At 41.6% G+C, this 21413-nt stretch overlaps 1 protein-coding gene across 4 annotated transcripts in view; it reads left to right on the plus strand.

Moving 5' to 3' along the window:
* Positions 1-21413, plus strand: part of KCNJ16 (potassium inwardly rectifying channel subfamily J member 16) — a 56492-nt gene that overhangs the window by 18681 nt on the left and 16398 nt on the right. For 2 of the 4 annotated variants that reach the window (XM_045986594.1, XM_045986595.1), the window contains exon 1: positions 12230-12441. The exons of the other annotated variants lie outside the window; for them this stretch is intronic. The gene's annotated coding sequence lies outside the window, so the exon portion shown is untranslated. Of the gene's footprint in view, positions 1-12229; positions 12442-21413 lie in introns of those variants that run through there. 4 annotated transcript variants of the gene reach the window in all.

The raw sequence follows: 21413 nt of genomic DNA on the forward strand, positions 1-21413 counted from the left end.
GAGCTTACTCTCCCACTGCAGCCTCTGGAGGAGGATCCTGTTTCCCTCTTCATCTTCTGGTAGCCCAAGGCTCCTTGCTTGTGGCAACGGCACTCCAACCGCTACCTCTGTCTTCATCTGTTACTCTTCTCTCTGGGGGGACGTTCCTTCTCAGAAGGACACCAGTCATACTGGATGAGGACCTAAACTAATGACCTCCTTTTAACTTGATTACATCTGTGAAGACCCTATTTCCAAATAAGGTCACAGTCCCAGGTGCCAGAAGTAAGGACTTCAAAATGTCTTTCTGGGAGGACACAGTCCAACCCATACCGGACAAGGATGGCAGAAAAATGAGAGACTCCACGCTTTCCTCAGAAACACGCTGGAAACACACTGACATGAAGGATGACTTTCCTTTCCTTCTCTTGCCATTCTTTCTGTTAACGTGCCTTTTGTTTCTGTCGGCCATTATAAAATGGTTAGAGAATGTTAGATGGAAACATTTATTTTTCTACTTATTGTCTTGAACCTTTCATGTCTTGAAGGGGCAGAGCCCGACTGCTCTTTTGTAATTTGTTATGACGATCAGAATCTGACTTTTTGTCAGTAAGCAGGCCACCTTAATGCTGGTGATGAACAAAATGGCAAAAGGTATCTCATAGAGAGGAAAGGAAAGGCCAAATGAAGAGGGAAAATAAAAGGAACAATCCACTGTAGATTGAGGAAAGGTGAAAGACATGAAGGATTCTCAGAAATAGTTGCCCTATAAACATGGAGAAAAATAAGGATTTGGGTATTGACGCAAGAACTCATGACTCAGATTTTCTCCCATCATTTCTCTTGCGCCCCAGACGGCCGTATGTTCTGAAGCTTCCTCTATATTTTCCAGATTTTCTAGCCTAAAGAGAAATAACAATAGTCACATTTGCATTTACTTAAGGCTTCGGAAAAATCAAAGTGAAAATAAAAGTAACCTTCAAGTCATGTCTGCATGGAATAACGGACTCAGCTCTTTTGGCCGAGCCTGCCTTTTGGTCTTTATTTTCAGGGGAGCAATTGAAGTATTGCTCAAACAGTGGAGGGTTGGGGGGGGTGAGAATATAAAATAAATCCTTCTGTGAGAGAAAGCATCAACAAGCTGCAAAGACTGCTGATGGGTGAGTGTTGGCATTTGTGACTTTGAGAGAGTTGCAAAAATCAAAAAAACTCGCATGGCTAACAATTAGGAAAAGTGTGTACTGACTGTATGAGCAGTCACCATCTAGATTGAAAGAATGGGCTGGCAAAATGGTCAAGTCACCACACCCATCCAGTACACTCTATTACCCAACGATGTAAGGGGCCACAGAAAAAAAGCCCAGAGAAAAGGTGGGGAAAGTGGTAAAATACGTCTACCTTCCTTTTTGTGGCTAAAACAAATTTGATTCGGTTGAATTACCAAGGCTGAAATTTATTATACACTGTCCCCCCTCTACCACCAAGATTTAAAATAATTTTGGACTGTTAAAATAGAGTCACTTTTTTTTAAAAAAGATTTTATTTATTTATTTGACAGGGAGAGACACAGGGAGAGAGGGAACACAAGCAGGGGGAGCGGGAGAGGGAGAAGCAGGCTTCCCACTGAGCAGGGAGCCCGATGTGATGCTTGATCCAAGTACCTTGGGATCATGACCTGAGCCAAAGGCAGACACTTAACGACTGAGCCACCCAGACACCCCTAGTGTCCCACTTTAAAGTAAAACATAGTGGGTAAAATACCATGTGTCTAAGAACATGATGTATCTAACATGCTAGAGTTTACCAGTCCTGAGAGATGGCAGGAGGTGTTGTTCTCAAGATTCTACACTACAAGGTCATGCAATTTCTCCACAGAAAAAACATCATTATTGGGTATTTGTTACAATAGTTTTCATTAAGATGGAGGAGATTTAATTATAATTAAATCAACCCATTAATATTTAGCCAATTGATAATTAGATTTCTAAGAATGCCAAGCTGTCCTAAAAAAAAAAAATAAATAAAAAATTTTTTAAAAAGTGATCAAATGCATTTTTTTTGAGTCCTATAATGGAGGAGTTTGAATACTTGATTTTGGGTATTTTAATCAGAAATGAACCGATTTACAAGTATTGGTGTGGAGGCTAGAGTTTCAAGAAACTATATTTTGGTTAAAGTAGCTTGTCCTACCTTTCCTTTACCACCATGTTGTGGTACTTGTTTTGGGAGGCTGGCTATACAAATGGACAATGGCCAAGACCATGTAGGATAATACAGCTCTGACCCATAGCCTTTGTAACAAATAGCCAGGTGACAAGCCACAATCTCTGGAGCAGTGAGCCCCAAATGGTCTAGACTTGGTCATTGATTTCCAACATCTCTATCCCTCCCCCTGCTTCTGACTTAGAACCAAACCAGAGAAAACAAAACATCTTCCCAAACTAATCACAGACAATGTCTTGCTTCTAGTTAACCTGGTTCTAGCTTCCCACGTCAGTAGCCTCTGATTGTATCTTTTTCCCATTTTCACCATAAAGCTCCCCTGATCTTTTGCCTCTCCTTGAGTCTCTGTCAAACACAAGAAATGATGGCTGACTCCCTTGCTATAGCAGACCCTGAATGGTACCCCCTGCTTGATTCTCATTTGGGTAGTCTTTGGTTTTTTTCTACAATATTTATTATAATTTCTATATAGAAGCCTTTAAATGGCAAGATGAGCTATACCCAAGTCTAGAAAACCATTTAAGGCCACTGGATATTGAGTATAGTGCCAATAATCGGAAAACCAGAAAAATGATTAGAATTGGTTCACGCTTGGATCAAGATTCCTTCAACCTAGCTCCGATCTGTGATGATCTGGCATTTGTATTATTCACTCTTACTTCTAAGTCATTATAGCAAACATCTCACTGCTTGTGAGATTCTTGCATACAGTTTGGTTCCTGTGGTTCTTTTCTCTGTGGAACGGGTCAGGTGTAATGGACACTTCCTGTGGTGGGATCAAATTGGCCCTCTGTCTTTGAGAAGGTCGATTTTTGCCTTGATTAGCTGAAAAGCATGTGATCTTTGATATTACAAGATTTCAATTCTAATCCTGCCAATAAATTTCATTCATCATGTGACTTTGAGGAGAGTCTTTTAACATACTAAAGTCTCTGTTGGTTTATTTAAGAATTGCTAATGATTTTAGCACCTATATCCTATGGGTTGCACAAGAATTAAAACAGAATTTCTGTAAAACAGTTACCAAAATCCCAATATGTAATATGTAGTAATAAATGATAGCCATTATTATTCTATCAAAATAGATGTCCATAGTTCCAATGAACAATCTTCTTTACATCTTATGTGACAACATAGAACATTTATTACTTTTTTTAAGAGGTATTTCTTTTAGAGGGGGAGCACAAGTGTGAGGTGGGAGTGTGCCCAAGGGAGAGGGAGATGACTGGACTCCCCCCCCAGAGCAGGAAGCCTGATGTGGGGCTCAATCCCAGGACCCTGAGATCATGACCTGAGCTGAAATCAAGTGTTGGACACTTAATTGACTGAGCCACCCAGGGGCCCCAACATGGACTATTTCAAGCCAAGATTTAGACTTGCTCAGCTTTCCAATTGTATTACGTATCAGATAAGCACTGTTACAAGACAATATATGCATGACCTCATATGGAGAGTGAAGGCAGTCATCTTCATAATTCAGCTGATGTACACCTTCGGCTGCATTAAAAACCAAGCCTGTCAGAGCTGGGCTGACTTGGCCTGAGGCAATCAGGGATGTTTTGACCTTTGCCTTCTCAATGGCCTCTGCTGGTTGAGCAAGCAACAGCTAGTAAGTTGATTAAGATTTTTGGGTATCAACTTTGTTTCTTAGAGTGTAAGAAACTACACTACTAGTGTAAGAAACTAAACTACATTTAAAATTGATTAACTCTTGGGGCACCTGGGTGGCTCAGTGGGTTGAAGCCTCTGCCTTAGGCTCAGGTCATGATCCCAGGGTCCTGGGATCGGGCCAGCATCGGGCTCTCTGCTCAGCAAGGAACCTGCTCCTCCCCACCCCTCCCCCTCACCCACCCCTCCCCCCCACCTGCCTCTCTGTCTCCTTGTGATCTCTCTCAGTGTGTCAAATAAATAAATAAATAAAATTAAAATTAAATAAAATTGGTTAAGTCTGGAGGTGCTGTAAGGCACTCGGCACAGCTTGCCGAAGGTAGCTCATCCTCTCTTCTCATCTAAATCCTATTACAGTCAAAGAAAACAACTGACACTGAAATGTTCATTTTACAGACACGACATGAGCACGTTTAATTTCTGAATCAAACAAAGGAAGAACTCCTGGGCATTTTGTGTGCATTTTTCTGAATATAATCACAGAATCAGAGTTAGCCATTTAATCCCAAACGAGGCATGACCTCACTGGGGTTTGGTCCTTGACTGAATTTCGGAGTTCCTCAGAAGGACAGCATGGATTGTGTTGCCTCGGTGTTCCTGCCTCCTTGCTGATGTCCGGGATTTGTTTGGGGTGGAGGTCGGGGGTTCTCCAGCAAACGTTTTCAGAGCAAATACTTGTGGGAATTTCACTGTTTTTGTCACAAAAGCCATTTAGTAGTCAATCTGGAAATAAAGACTGGAATGACTTACCTTGGTAAAATTCTTCGATAATGAACCTTTTGTTATGTATGGTGGGTTTCATTAGAAATTAGAGGAACAGGGGGTGCCTGGGTGGCTCAGTTGTGAAGTGTCTGCCTTCAGCTCAGGTCATCATCTCAGGGTCCTGGGATCAAGTCCTGCAGTGGGCTCTCTGCTCAGCTGGAAGCCTTCTTCTCCCTCTCCCACCCCCACTGTTTATGTTTCCTCTCTCACAGTGTCTCTGTCTGTCAAATAAGTGACTAAGTAAAATCTTAAAAAGGGGGGGGGGTAAGAAATTAGAGGCCAGGTCATTAGAGGGAAGTGGGATGACCTATTGGGGACATCTGGAACACTTTGTCACAGTACAGGTATGCTCGTAGATCCTTGATGAAATGTCACTAAGGAAGGGGCCCTTGGTGCAGCCCACATCACCTGTTTCTCAACTTCTCTACTGTGGCTTTTCCAAATGTTTTCCATTCTCCTTAAATCTCTTAATTCTGTCTCCTCGCCCCACCTTCTCTTTATCTAACCAGAGAATAAAGTCACAAACCTGTGGCAACCCAGCCTGGAGGCTTGATCCCAACTGCATACGCATTTTTTCCTTGGGCTCGTCCCTGACTGTTCCCATCCCTCCACGATGCCGTTCTTTCTTTCCCTTTTTGTCCCCTCATGGATTTCTGATCCTTGTAGATTCAGACTCCCAAGGATCTCTCTGATCTGTTCCCTTTGCTTTATTCCCCTAGGTTACGCAATACCTCTCTTCCTGCCTCCCGACTCTCAGATGTCTGGCCAATCCATTCCCACCACCACCACCAGAATATCTTCTCTGAAATGCTAATCAGATTGGCTTACTCCCTTAATCAGAAGTCTTTAATTCTTCCTTAGAACAAGCAACCTTCCTTAACCTGACTTACCAGGTACTACTCACCACCCCAGCTCTGTCTTTCTCATACGTCTCGCCATCCTAGATCCCAGGATGGAGCCAAATAAGCATTTTAATTTTTCCTGCGAATGCTTATTCAGTGCTAACACAGTTTGCCTCAACCAGTTGCATGCGGTATGAATAGAGTAAGGGTGTAAATGACACCCTTGGGGAAATGGGGCTCAGGAGTCCCTACTGCAGAGCGGATTCACTAGAGAACAAAAACAAACATATCTGCGGCTTTAAAGGAAGTAGGAGCCTATCCAAGAGTGAAAAAGGCTAAACAAGAAAACAAATGTATTCACTGTGGAATTTTTTGGGTTTTGTTTTGTTTTGTTTGTTTATTGTTGTTTTGGATTTTTTTAGAGGCTAGGGAGTGGCAAAGGGAGAGAGAGAATGTTAAGCAGGCTCCAGGCCCAGCAAAGAGCCTGATGTGGGGCTCAATCTCACGGCCCTGAGAGCATGACCTGAGCCAAAATCAAGAGTCAGATGCTTACCTTGTGGAGCCAACCAAGAGCCCCTCATTGTGGAATTTTAAGTTGAATATTTATAGTTTCCTTAATGCACAATAAGGACTTGATACATGCTTGCTGAATTATATGGAAACATTAAAAACTTTAAATCCTGTTTTGCAATATCCCTACTGCAGTTATTTTTAATCCAGTTTTCCATTCCATTAAACACACACGCACACATTAAGTATAGTGGTACCTATACTTAAGCTTAGTGGTGTATAATAATTGCTTAGTGGTGTGTATAATTTAATGAGAAAGTACCCCTAATATATCAATTTTACAGTTGATTTTATTTCCAGGACTTTATTTCCGGTGGAGATAACAGTTTTTCTTTTCTGACCCTAATACTAGAAGCTAGAGGGTTTCACTGTGACGTGGTATACTTCCCCCATTCATTGACAGTTTGATGTGGAATTTTGAGGGAATTGGGTCTTTAAAGTAGAGTTTCGAGTGGAATCTGGACTGACTCTGGGCTGGTCAAACACCACCTCGGTAATTATGAATTAAAAATATTTCACATGTGAAAAGAGACTGTCAGAGGAGAACAACCAGAACATTGAGCAGATGCAAAAGCCTAGCTTATCCTACAGCACTCTGGGTGAGCAGTTCCTACCAGTCCAGGAGACCCAGGAACCTCTTATCAACCTCACCTTCTGAGACATCACATTGGTCACTTGAAATCAACCACGGTTAGAGCATTTACACTGCAGAAGTTGGTAAACTCTACCGGGCAGTCCTTTGTTTTCCTCAGAGAGCCCTATTAAAATTTGCCAGCCCATCATTGCTTATAAATAAGTTGACTAAATATCTCCGCAGTCCTGGTTGACCCCTGTTGTCTTAGCGACTCGTCATTTTAGTGCTTGTCCCTGGCTTTTACGCTTTCAGAAGTGACAAATTAAATACACACCATGCGGACCAGAAATAGTTGGAGGCTTTGGAGATTTTTCACTGGAAAAAGCGAAGACCGAGGTAGGAAGAAGACACTGAAAGATTTCTATCTGACGTTGTCTGAAGAACTTGCTGTTGGAAGTAGTGCAAGACTTGTTTTTCAGAGGCACAGCAGGAGGACAGAGAAGCCTTGTGAAAGCTAAGGGGAGACATTTTATCTGAGTTTAGGGAAGGACTTCCTCATTGGTGGCTTTGACTCATCCTAAAACAGGAACAGAACACATGAGGGCTCAGTGAGCTCCTTGTCAATGACAATACTCAGAGACACAGGACCAGCTCCAGGGGATCTGGTAAAAAGACTCAAGAAAAGATCTCTTGTTGCATTAATGCCCTCTTGAGGATTCATATTTTGAGTGGAATCCTCCTCTGATGGCATTTGACTCAGACATTTTGGCAATTTCCAAGGGGGTCTTTGCTTGGTAACATGTGTGTTTTGTAATTGGTACAACAACCAGCTGGGTAAATAATTCCTTCAAATTAAAAAAAAAAATTTTTTTTTAAACCCCAAACAGAAAGCTTATGAAACCTCATGTTCAGTTGGAAAATTAAATAATTATCACTAATTTGAGAGGATATACATATTCACCATCTTACACAGATTTTTTTTTTTAAAGATTTTATTTATTTATTTATTTGACAGACAGAGATCACAAGTAGGCAGAGAGGCAGGCAGAGAGAGAGGAGGAAACAGGCTCCCCGCTGAGCAGGGAGCCTGACGCGGGGCTCCATCCCAAGACCCTGGGATCATGACCTGAGCCGAAGGCAGAGGCTTTAACCCACTGAGCCACCCAGGCACCCCACACAGATTTATTTCTGATTCCAAAACTCTACTAGGATACTCTACTTCAGCACAGTTTGACCAAAGAGGAGAAAATAAGTCAATGAGTTTCAAATAATTTTAGTATCAGAAATAGTGGGAGAGCCTGCCATAAGCAGTGGGAGAGGAACACACTGGTGAGTAGCAGGGACTTCGGGCACTTTCTCTGTACCCTATGGTAGCCAGGGTCAGGGTAACAGGAAGCCTTAGGCCAGCAAAAATGGCACCTGTGAAGGTTGTTTGGGTGTCTCTGAAGGCATGGTTTTATCAGGGGCTGAGGTTGCAGAAAACAACATAAAATTGTCCAGTGGGTATGGAAAACCAGGTTAAAATAAACAATTCTGTCCCTTACCTACTCTATTGTACCTACTATACTGTACCACATAGAAGTCAGACTGGTTTTTTCCCTGTCTTTCAGATGATGACTTCCCTGAATTAGTCAGGTAGATTATCATATGGATTATCGTAAGAATCGTTTGTGGGGGTTTTCTCCTAGTCCAAGGCACACACCTCTAAGCTTACCACAAATGGTTCTAGAAGCCCATCCCTTCAGTGATACAGTTTCCTCCAATGCTTTCTGTATTTTGTGTGACTTCTTGCCAACAAGAAACCTGTACTCTGATCTACCAAACCACATGCGTCTCTCTTCACAGTCTACCAATTGGACTGTTACATAACAGCACAGAGATGGCAAATATTACTGCCTGATATTTTTTAAGTGCCTCACCAATACTCATTCGTTTATACCTGCTGAGAGCTACATGAAAGATGCTTCCATTATCTTTTATAGATGAGAGAACTGAGGGACAGAGAGCCTAATAAAGTAGCTAGAGATAGCTTCTCATCAACAGGGTTATAAATCTCAGCTCTTAGGATGTCATCTCTTATTGTAAAGATAAGAACTAAGTCAATCTTAATATGATTCTCTGAAACCCAAGGTTGGCAGTCATCCTTCCATGGAAATGTGTTTTATCCCTACCCATTCTTCTGAAGCCCACCTTTCTTCTTATGAACCTGCATATGCACAGGTTCTGTGAAAGTTGATGTTCAAAACAATATATTCTTTTACACACATTTTTTTAAATTTATTTATTTTTATTTGTTTATTTACAGCATAACAGTGTTCATTGTTTTGGCATCACACCCAGTGCTCCATGCAGTACGTGCCCTCCCTATTACCCACCACCTGGTTTTTACACACATTTTTACCTATGGACCTTCTCCTTAAGGAATTCACATTTGTTATACCTTATGATAGAAATTACATCCCCAATTTTTGAGTCCATTATTCTACTATGGATTCCATTAATGAAGAGCAAAACTTGTCTACTGAGTTCTTTGAGTCTAGAGCAGTGATGCTCAACCTGGAGGTGAGGTGATTTTCTCCCCCCAAGGGACATCTGACAGTGGACACATTTTTGACTGTCACATCAGGGGTTGGAGTCATATTGGCATCTAGTGGACAAAATTTAGGGATGTTGCCAAACACCCTGTAGGCACAGAACATCCTCCCATAACAAAGAATTATCTGGCTCAAATGTGAAGACTGAGAAACCCAGGTCTAGGGTACTCTGTACATTTAAAATGATTCTGTTGAGAATGTTTTATGTTTCTCCTCAGTAGTACTATAAAAGTTATAATTTAAAAAAAGTTATAAAAACTATATGCATATAAAATTAAATCTATCATTATTAATACATCAGTCTGTCAGATTAAGTAGATTCAATTTATATGTCTCATATTTTATTCTCTCAGAAAGCTGAATGGTTTATAAAGGACACAGATTCATAATTTAGTCTTAAATGTGACTCTTACAGAAAATGGTTATAATAGCAATGAATTCCATTCATTTTTTAAAGTTTTTACTTAAATTCCAGTTAGTTAATGTACAGTCCAATATTAGCTTCAGGTGGACAATACAGTGATTGAACACGTGCCTAGAATACCTGGTGCTCATCCCAGCCAGTCCCCTCCTTCATCCCCATCACCTATTTCCCCCATTCCCCCACACCCCCGCCTCTGGTAACTACCAGTCTGTTCTCAGATTTAAGAGAGTGTTTCTTGGTTTGTGTCTCTCTTTCTTTTTTTAAATCCACTTTGTTCTTTGGTTTTGTTTCTTAAATTCCACATATGAGTGGAATCATATGGTATTTTCATATATCATATACTTATTTTGCTTAGCATTATACTCTCCAGCTCCATCCACATCATTGCAAATGGCAAAGCCTCATTCTTTTTTATGGCTGAGTAATATTCCATAGTGTTTATATCTCACTTCTTCTTAGAAGAATGTTTTAATTATTTAAGATTTTATTTATTTATTTATTTATTTGACAGAGAGAAAGAGAGAGAGCACACGTGCACAAGTAGGGGAGAGGGACAGGCTGAGGGAAAAGCAGGCTCCCTGCTGAGCCAGGAGCCCAATGCAGGACTCCATTCCAGGACCCCAGGCTTGAGTCCATCATGACTCAAGCCAAAGGCAGACGATTAACTGACTGAGGCACGCAGGTGTCCCTGTTCAAATTTTTTTAAGAAACAAGTATTAAGCATAAACTCTATATCAAGTAATGGTCTAGGTGAGCGAGTAGTTGAGGATGGAGCTGTGATTAAGTTGTAGATCAATGTTAGGTTATTAATGTGGGTTTTATATTTCCTGGAGATTATATCATGTTACACAATTATAAAAACAGTTTTATTTAAGTTGAAATTAAGTGAGGTATTTTACATAATGTAGGAGAGAAATAGGAGAGAAAAATATTGAGAGAAAAGAGTTGATGATTCACTTTTCACCCAGTTAGTTGAAACTGGCGTTTAGTATTACATCATGCACAGGGCAGGCCTAGTTGCTGATCCAATAATAGTATTCCATTCTCTCCCTATGATTCTGTAATGAAACCATGAGGTCAAACAGGACACCTTCTTCACATCTTCCCTAAGTACTTATTTGTAAAGGAAACAACACACAGAGCTAATTGTAGGACAGTTACTTTATTAAAACAATCAATAAGTTGGCGACATCTTAAGTGACAGATTATAACATCTCCCATATTAAAATAAAAGAAAGCAGAAACTCTTTCTCTGAAAAATAAATCCTTGCTGCTCCCTATATCTCCTCCCATCCTTCAAGCATTTTTCTATTCCATTTGACAGCAGGGCTCCCTACAAATGGGATATGTATGGTTTCCATGCCTTCCCACCCTGTTCCCACCTGTTCCTGGTCTCATCAAGCATCTGATTCTAGGACGCTATTGAGACATCTTTCATCAGTCACCAGTGATATCATGTTGCCACAACCAGTCGTCGACTCTTCCTTCTCTTCCTGACCCATCATTAATCTGTGACACAGATTTTTCTTTTCTTTTTCTTATCCTACTTCCTTCACTTCATACTCCATCTGGAGGTTTTCTTTCAACTTCAAACAGTTCACCTTCTTGGTTCTCTTTGTAGGATCTTCCTCATCTTCCCAACCTCAGCTTGGGTTGCCCTAGAGCTTGATCACAGACATTCCTTTCTTTTCTAACTATTCTCACTGCCTGTCTGGTCTCACCTGTGTTCATAGTTTTATGAATAAATACATACTATATATGTACCAACAACCTCTACTTCTAGACCTCTCCCCTCAACTCCAGAGTAATGTATTGTCTACCTGACATTTTCACTGGGTTGCCAGAGAGAATATCCAGTTACCACAAGAATACCTCAACTTCAAATCCCTTCTCTCCCAGTTCCATTATCTCAGTAAATGGCACCCGCATTTGCTTAATTACTTATATATGTCCACATTTTTATGACCAGTTCATTCCAAATTTTAAGACTTCTCAATAGATAAAAATGGGCATCGAGTAAGAAATGTGTTCCCTCCTTGATCCCAGACTTAGAAGAAGCAAGCAAACAAGCCAGAAAACAAAACCAGTTTCTCAGAAAAAATTTTAAGCTCTAGCTTTTGAACCACTACTGAGGTTGTTAGTGGTCATCTAGGGGCACACATTTTCCTGGAACCCAAATGAAATGATGTTGGGCAAGATACTGTTTGCCTTAGGTATAGGATTACATAGACAGGGTGTGTGTTTGCACAGAAAAATCTTTACAGCGACCACAGAGCACCTACAGCAAGAAGAACACACTTGGAAGAAGTTGTACGAGTCCAGGAGGTGTGAGTAAGAGAAAATCCAGCCTTCTGGAACAGTAAGAAGTTTAGGGGCCATTTCTGGCCACTTTGTGATTTGGGGAGATCCTTGTTGTTGAATAAGCTCACAATGGTCTGATCACAGGACAAAGATGTAGATGGGAAAGGAGGAAGGCTATTCCTTCTTGATGCTTGTTTTCTGTAAGCCACCATTGGCAAGACTGTCTACTACGTGTAGGCATGGGAACCAGTTAAAGAAAGTGTTGATTCACTAGAGTGAAGCTGAGAACTCACTGGCCTTTGTGTGTGGTGAATGTGTCCGGAAAAGCAAAGAAGGACGAGATTCTCCTGTGGGGTTTCTCATCTCCATGGTGGTAGGTGCTGACAGCTTCAGAGGGAGCAGGAAGGAGCAAAGAGAAAGGAGCCTGAGATGTGTAGTTGCAGCGTTCTGAGGAGATGAAAAGGACACCGGGTTTGGGTCTGAACTTCATTATCTGGAACTAAGGTAAGACCATTTAGCGGGTTACAGAGTGATCCAAGCCTCAGTGAATTGCTTGTCTGATCTTGAGCTCGTTCTTGCTTGCATGTATGCCTGCTAATAGGCACCTGAAGGGTGCTTCCTTTGGCTCTTTAATGCCCTATCATCTATGGCAGGGAATAGTCTTTCTTTCTCTCATATAATCTCTGGGGAGCACTGAACCAAACAGATTAAGAATGTGAGTGCCATTTATAGATCAGTGAAGGGAAGTAACATTCGGAGAGAGAGAGACTAAAAGCATGGTGACTTAGCCAGCAGCACATTACTTATTGCCGGGGGTTGGGGGTGGGGGGTGGGGGGTGACATGGAAAAGGATGAGTCTTTAACCTCCGGTGGAAATAATCATTCATAAAGCCCTATTTTTTGAAGGTCTCTGTCACTCTTCCACTGTTCCAAAGTGACAACTAAGTGGCATCGAGAATTTGAAAGGCCGTGTTAAAACATGCTGTCTTTGATTTGTAATTCATTGCGTCCTTACCGCTAAAAATAGAGACAGAAATACTGGAAAGTCGTGCTAGGGAAAAACAAACAAACAAACAAACCAAAAAAACCCCAAACTGCTAAAAGTTAACTCCAGTACATGATAAGCTTCTCAAGCTGTAAAGTCTGATGAGGTACAAAAGCCCTGAGCCTTCTAACTTTTTAAGGTTTTCTTCGACTCCTTGCTGTCTTTCGATTTGCGATCTGTATATTGTCTTTCGATTTGCAATCTGTACCATTGCTATGCAGTAAAGAGCATCTGTTCCATTCCATGCCTTCAGTGACCCATTTGGCCAGAGAAGGAACAGAGGCTGAGATAATACAGGTCATCTACCTGGAAATTCCAAGATTGCAGGGGTGCATGGCCTTGGCACATCAATATGCCTTATTGATGAAACTCCTGAAGCTTTTCTTTAAAAAGCCCCTTCCCCTGCTCTTTCTTTGATTTTTATGAGCCTTGACATAATGCTGAGAGTTTAGGAGCTAGGGATAATATCCCCAGGGGTTCTGAAAGCCCATAATCCTGCAGGTAGAGCCCAAATTGGCTGCTTATCAGAAGCACGACCTTCCCGAGTTAGCTAGCTTTTCTCTGCCTCCTTTTCAAATGCCTGTAATAAGGTCTGTCTCTGAGCTATCACTGAATCTCATTCGATAGGGTATCTGGCACCTCGTGAGCACATGCTAGGCGGAGACAGTGGTTACTGGCTCCGTCTTAGAGAGGAGGGAAACTGATGTAGACGTGATAGCAGGTTAAAAGCTAAGCTCACAGTTATATCTCAAATGACCTCACTCCAAGGAGCATATCCTCCAGTTGTTAGGCTTGAGAGAAGGCCAGCCAATTGCAGTTTTGTCATAAGGAAGGTAGGCTACTGTTGCATTGTCAAACGTATACCAGCCTTCACCTGCTTCTGACTTGGTTTTCTGACCAGGAGTATTGAATATTCAGACATCCGAATTCTAGTCCTGGGCCTCACCTCTTTGATGAGCAAGTCTCTGCAAGCCCAGGGATGCAGGGCAGGTCAGGGAAGATGTGTTGGGCCGGCATGGTGGGTGATGAAAGTCAACGAGAGAGTGAGGACCCAGGATGCACTTTTGTGTAGACCTAGTTTAATGAAGGCAAATCAGTCACTTCACATTTTGAACTCTTGCAATCAAAACTTCTGTCTCTCTCACGGTCACAGTAGCTGCTTCAAATCAGCCGAGGCAAAGTTCCTAGTTTGTCCAAGTGCTAAGTTTCAGGTGAAAACTCCTGACATTATGGGACACTTACTCGTTGGCAATGCTATCTGATTTAATTCTCTGAATTACTCTTTTTAAAAGGATGGGGATCAAAGACGGAAAATAACTACTCTGAAATCAGCTAGTACGTGGTAGAAATGAATGCAAAGAGAAATCAGTCTGACTCCAGAAATCAAATCTAACAGATTAAGGCAAAGGGGCCACTTTGTTTCCATTATATAAATAATGTATCTGGAATGATAGGTCGTGATAGGAACCTGGTAAGGCCCTTCTGAGACCAGACCATCAGAACCTGAATTTGTTTCACCCACAAGAGACGGTCTGCCCAACCTCACAGTAGGACTCAGGGGCATCTTGGAACACAAGAGTGAACTGATCCAGAGGCATCTCCTGCCCTTGGAAACTTCCCTGTCAACCATTACTCTGGGTTTCTCTAATTTTTTTGCTAAGAAAAATCCCATGATTCAGGCTGAGGGTGTGTGTGTGTGTATGTGTGTGTGTGTGTGTTTAGTTTAGGGCATGCACAGAAATACAAAATGAAAATAAAAACAGATCAGCGAAAATTAAAAAAAAAAGTGCAATGAACAAAAAATCTCAGTATGATCTTTCCTATTTCTATGACAATATGGCTTATAAGACTTTAAAAAAATCAGATGACTCAAGTGTTTTTACTTTAATGAGACAATGAGGTCTTTCAGACACTTTATTTTTAATCCTTTTGGGCAGTCTTTCACCACGATTCATCTTACAGATTTGGAGTAGATGCTATTTACTAGTTAATGAAACACAACACAAAAATCCTTAAATCTTTGAACAAGACACCTTCAGAGTACGTAGTTGAAACCTCCTAACAAGTTCAGGAAATGTCTGTCTATTCTTTAAGCTGATCATCCAAATTCTGAGTAGAGAGTCCTAATCTTTTTTTTTTTTAAGATTTTATTTATTTATTTGGCAGAGAGAGAGATCACAAATAAGCAGAGGCAGGCAGAGAGAGAGGGAGAAGCAGGTTCCCTGCTGAGCAGAGAGCCCGATACGGGGCTTGATCCCAGGACCCTGAGATCATGACCTGACCCGAAGGCAGAGGCTTTAACCCACTGAGCCACCCAGGCACCCTGAGAGTCCTAATCTTCACTCAATTATTAGGTATTTTAACAATAAAAATATTCTTCTCGATGCAGGTATTAAATTTGCTTCCCTGTCCATCCCACACCCAGACCCCCACCCCACGTTCTGTGGCATCACACAGCAAATGCCTTTCTCTCCTGATGAATAGAGATGTCCCATCTCTGAAATTCAAGCCTATGAGCTTCTTGGATCAGAGTCATGTGATGACCTCAGTACAATTAGTTCACAGTACAAGGAATAGAGTTGGTACTCCGCAAAGGTTTTGAACACCTGACTCTATATTTTCTTCGACGCTTTCTTCTTCTCCACTTCCTGCTATGCTCCACATCTTACCGTGATAGTGACTTCTAAAGAGGAAGATATCCAGAGTCAAACATCACATTTCAGATATGAATTTTCTCCAGTGGAAGGAACTTTGACCACTTTCCCTAGAAATTCTGTGTGGATGAAAATATTTTCATTGCATCTTTGTCTTGATTTTCTGGGAGAGATACGTTTTTAAGCTCATTTAATCTTTCCTACTGATCACCTCTGCTGGCCTTCTGGGCTTGAGACAGATCAGCTTTGAAGGAAATCATTTGCCTATATTTCCCTGCTGTGAATTACTCTGGTCCCTAGAGCTAAGGGCATTGACCCTACATGCGGGTCCCTCTGCTCCGGGTTTTGAGATGGGTCAATCCATAGAACACCTAAGGGGTTCTGGAACACACCTTATTGGACGTAGCCAGTATTTCTTACAGTTAGCTCTGCTCTGGACTTGTGCCCAGTCGTAGTGACTGAATTTCCTCTTTTTCCCCTGAGATCAGGTCCAAAGATCCACTTTCATCCTGATTCTGTTTCTAATAGCTCCTCTTCTCATTAAGGTTTCAAACTTGAGTAGTAGAATGTGATGAATCCATTGTAGTCTCCCCCCCCCCCACCAACATTTATTCTCTGTGTGACCCTGGATGGAGATACTGAACTAGTTCAGCTTCAACTCTGCATCCTTCACATGGGGATGATGCTGATAACTGGTTGTCAGAATTTGGGGAAAAAGTAAAACAGATACATGGACATAGAGTGCCTGGCACTTAAGATGTCTTTCTTTTCAGGCTGAGGGTTGCATCCGACCCTCATCCTTTCTCAGTCTGGAGCCCAGACCCGGAACCCCAGCTCCCCACCTAGAGCCCAGTGACTTTGGGCTATCCCTCTTTAATGTGTCATGCTTGCCTGCTGGAGTCCATACATGCTGGCTTGTCTCACTTCTCTTAAATTCCCCACCACTGTGTATTCCCTTCCTTATTGTCCCTTGGCCCCTCCGTGGGTGGCTGTTAAGTGATTAACTGTAATTCTTTTCTCTCTTTACTCTCCTCCAGCAGCTCAGCCGAAGCTGTGTCCTTCTGCAGTTGCGGACCTGGACTTGCCGCTAAGCACAGCCCATGCCCCACTCCAGTGGCAATCCTAAGTCCTTAGCTTTGACCTTAATAGTCTGGCCATCGTATTACCTAGATCTGCATATATCTGATTTGATACTTGGAAGGGTCCTGCCATCTTCTCCCTAAGCTAGTGCTCACAGCCATTCAAGGTGACCATTGTAACCTCCTAGACCCACATACTGAGAGCAAGAAACTATGACAGCTGTACTCTACCACCAGCTGCTTGGTCAACCTTGGCCAACACCCTCAACACAGAAGACTCAGGATATGCTATCATTCACCTACAATGTTACAAGATACCTCTCCATAGTGGAAGGTGCTACTTCTACCTAAACACTCTGGCCTATAATGGGCAATACATTCTTCTCACAGGCCCTCAAGACAGGAGGCTCAACTCATAGCATGGGACCACAAGGGAAAGACGTCAGGGTGGTTCAGAAGATAGAGGACAGGAGTGGGGTGAGTGTCGAAGCCATGACCTTTATAGGGATTTGTGCGGGAAAGGCAAGGCAGGATAGGATGCATAGTTTAGGCTTGTCTAGTTTAAATAATTTTGGTGGGCTTGGGGCTATGAGAGTTTGGCCTTAGCAGCTTGATACCTGGCCCTGGGATGATGAAGACAGAAGAATATTGCCTCCTTGAATGGACAGGCCAGATGGAGGAGATAGGGTTCTACATCAGTTGGTTTTTGTAATCAGAAGCATGTTCCAGGCTGGGTCTTTTGTTAGCTCTAAGAATTCCCTAGCCCTGGGAGGGGCAATCTCTCCCCAGCCAGAATGTTGTGTAGCTTTGGTCTGGTTTGGTTTTCTTTTTAAGATAAGATATCAAAAATACACAGACAATGTAAAAATATTTACAATACATAGATATTCTTTCATCTCTGATTTGACATGACAAATAGACTGTCCTCAGTCATTGGTTAGGGCATGAATGTCTCTTTATTTTACTGTTGCCAGTCTGCCACTGACAAAAAGTCCCTTTTGTTTTGGGTCCCTCTTCCCTACACCCATCCTCCCATATCTAATAATCACCATTATTATATGAGAAGGCAGATCTCTGATCAGAGTTGGAAAATCTCCTTGAGGAGAGTAAGCCCATGTCCTGTCTTCCCCAGTAGAAATGGCCTTTTCCTTCTTAGAGGGATTCGTAAACTATCAAAAGCGTGGTGGAGAACTGATTTTCTAACTCACAGATCAGGAACCAGACTGACACCCACATACCCTCCTCTCCAGCGCTGAGTCTTTATGATTAGGACGGATCCCTCCATAACAGCCAAGCTACTGGCTGCACAAGGAATTCATACCGAACTAATCTGTGTTCTTTGGATCCAAGCAGTAGGAAGCGTTATCCTTGTTGCTTTCCTCAGGATGCTCTGTGACATCATCTGCACTGGATTGTTTTTCTCTTTGTGTTCAAACACTGGCTTCATTCCAAGAGGCGTCCAAAGCCAACAAGCCCACCCACAGACGGCATAATCTCACAATTGGAAACATTCCTCTCCGTGAAAAGGCAGCGCCCAATAAGCTCTCATTGACAGCATTCCCCAACAACCCCCCACTCCAGCTCTGAATTTCCTTTGGTCTCTTTCCTTGCTGACACTTCTTAATGGTTCGATGAGGGGGGATTATCTTGGTATCCTGGAGTGCACATCAAGGGCTGATCTTATCTGAAGAGTGGGTAGATATATCTCAGGAAATCTTGAAAACAACCACAGATGCTGAAATATTTCCCTACAACCCTGGTGTTTGGACCTTCAGGAATAGCACACAATCTCCCCGATTCTAGAAGATCTGGCTCGAGCCTTAGAGACATAAACATGCACATCCAAGAGCATGACATTCACCTTTATGCACCACTTATAACCTAGTTATGGAGCCCTGGGCTGAAGCCTACTTCTTTAGTCAATAACTTCATTGCTCTAAGCCTTAGTTTGTTAATTTGCAAAACAAAGGATATAATAAAACTTGCTTTTTGAGATGGTTGTTAGGATGAATGGAGCATGACACAGCTTTGAGACTCTTAAAGAAAAGATCCAGCTGGACTGAAAGGAAGATGTCATTAAAACTAGAGGTGGAAAGTACACAGAGAAACCTTGATTAACATCACAAATTGCCTATTGGCTGGACCTTCAAGGTGGCACCACACTGAGCTCCTTGGCACTCTTCGACTTCCTGGCCATCACTGTTTAGATAGCTGAGATTTTTATTAGTGCTGGTCTGCTGAACTGACGTAAAATCTCCCTGGGGAAAGGGACGAAGGAAATATGCTTACAGATGGGCAAGACCACAAATCTCAATGTGTTGTTTCCATACGAAGAGGGTTCTCTGATTCAGATGACCAGGATAGAGGACATGAATGGCACTGCTGGGAAGAGGAAGTGGAGATCAGTTTTGCTTGATGGCACAGGCATAGATCTTGTGTTGCCAAGGCAAGCCTGGGTCCAAGAACCCAAGACCCAAGGGGAAGTTCTGCGTTGGTGGTGCTGGAGAGGAAGGGGTGGGGCCTTTGGTTTTCACGAGATTTTAGTGCCATTTAGCCAACTATGAATGACTAACAGGACAAATACTCCCTCAGCCTATTATGTTTCCTTTCTTCAATGTTTGTGGATATGGAAGCTGGCATGAGCCTGTTCACAAGTTGTTGAAAATCTGCCTTTGAGGATTGGTTTGTAATTTTTTTTTCAATGAGGGCATCCAATCTGTCTCTCTACAAAGTTACATGAAATTTGGAAGTTCAAATGCCAATGATGTTTACATTTCTCAGTTAAAAACCCAGTATTTCTTCCTCTGCTCCTAAACTCTATGAATGGAAAAAGCTATTTTAGTTCACAACATATTCTTTCCATTAAGATTTTAAATTTCTGCAGTGTTGCCAAGGCTCATCTGTTGAATGAGTTTTTTTGTAAATGTTATCTACCAGACACGGGTGCAAAGTGGCATTTTTATGAAGTTGAAGCAAGAGGTAATTATATTACCAGAGAAAGCATTCATTTCCACCACTCTCCTCCAATCAGTCTCAAATAAAAGGAGACCATGTTGGCTACAATTAAAATTATATGAATAATTTTTGATAAAATCAGTAGCTAAAAATTGTTGAATTTTCAAAACACATTGGAAACCTTCTTACATATAGCTATGCTGTGTACATTCTTGGCAAAGAATGAATTTGGATTTGGATGTGGGAAATCTATTTGTTCAAGCCAAGCACCACTTAAATTTCCATAGGCAGATTATCTGCTGGATGAATTAGCCGAAGAAATTAAAGATAAAAATTCCTAAACTGCCTTTTGCTCAGCTGCCCAGAATGTTCCCCTTGATTACATCCTGCCTGTCTGATAGCTTGAATTCAGAAAAATCATTTTAATAGCCTGCAAAGTACAGAAATGGGGCATTCTTTCCAAAGCATATGATTTATTCGAAGCCAAATGCAAATCGATTTCTCATTGCTTTCCTCCCGTGACTTATCTATAGCAAGTCTTCCTTCATTAGCTTAGAAAGTAAAAAATTAACCACAAAAGTGAAATGCTGGAGAAGCACCTTTGCATGTTAGAGGCTGGGAAAGTCTCAAACCCAACCACGTTTCTTTTGGATCTACAGCATAACGCCACTTTGTTATTCTACCATAGATACCTCCACGCTCGCTCCTGTGGGTTGACCAGATGTCTGTGGTATACTGGGCAAGATAAAGGCTCCTTCAGGGCAGGAACCATCCTCATAATGCTTGTAATAGCCCTCATAATGCCTCAGATATAGTTGAATGTTAATCAAACGGAAGAATACACAAAACTTGCTTCCATGATTTTTTTTTTCCTAGCTCATTACAGGCATTAGTATAGTTTAGCTAAATGAAACAGTCTCTTATAATGAAGGATCAAGTATCTTAGCATGAGATATCTCCATCTGCCCCACACTGAGCTCCCTAGTGCCCATCAAGAAAAATACACTTGGAATAAAATCACTTCTCTTTTTAAGTGAACTGTTACTAATGTGGGTCATTTCTGTTTGCATAGGCATTCACAGATAATAGAACCAAACCTTCCAACTCAGGGTAGGATGATTCATTCTACTTCTATAACACTGTAGTAGAGACAGAACTATAACTGGTGGAGAAAATATGAAAAATGACATACATGGAAATTTAAGAGTCTATCGAATGCTCTAACTTCCATCAGCTACTTAAGTCTTCTATTATCTGCAGTAAGTGGCAATGCTTTTTTTGTCAAGTGCCCTTGAAAAGACACAGAATAATAGAAAGCTAATCTCTTGTGATAGGCAACACCAAGCTTAAGGTACTGCCTTAATAGGCTATCTATCTGAATCTTCCCAGGGAATTCTTTTGTCTTGCATTTTAAAGACCTTTTCTCAATGTATCTGTATCCACAAGGGACAGTGGAAATTGAGAAAACAGCCAATAACAGTTGCTTTATTTTCCTCCTCAATGAAGATGCCCTGAGTTTTCATTTTGACAGTTTAAGGTAGAAAGAAAGTCGATCATTTAAAGGGTAAAGACCTTGTAGACACTATTCAGGGCGTTCCTGGTCTTCTGGCAAATCATAAGTATGAGTTCAGTGATTCCCAGAAGACTGAATAGGACAATCAATAGATTCTCTGTAAACTGCCAAAGAGGACAATTTGCAGGCAGTTTACTCAAAATGAAAAAATGCCAACAGAGATAGGACTG

This window comes from Meles meles, chromosome 18 (genome assembly GCF_922984935.1).
Source record: "Meles meles chromosome 18, mMelMel3.1 paternal haplotype, whole genome shotgun sequence".
Lineage (NCBI taxonomy): Eukaryota > Metazoa > Chordata > Mammalia > Carnivora > Mustelidae > Meles > Meles meles.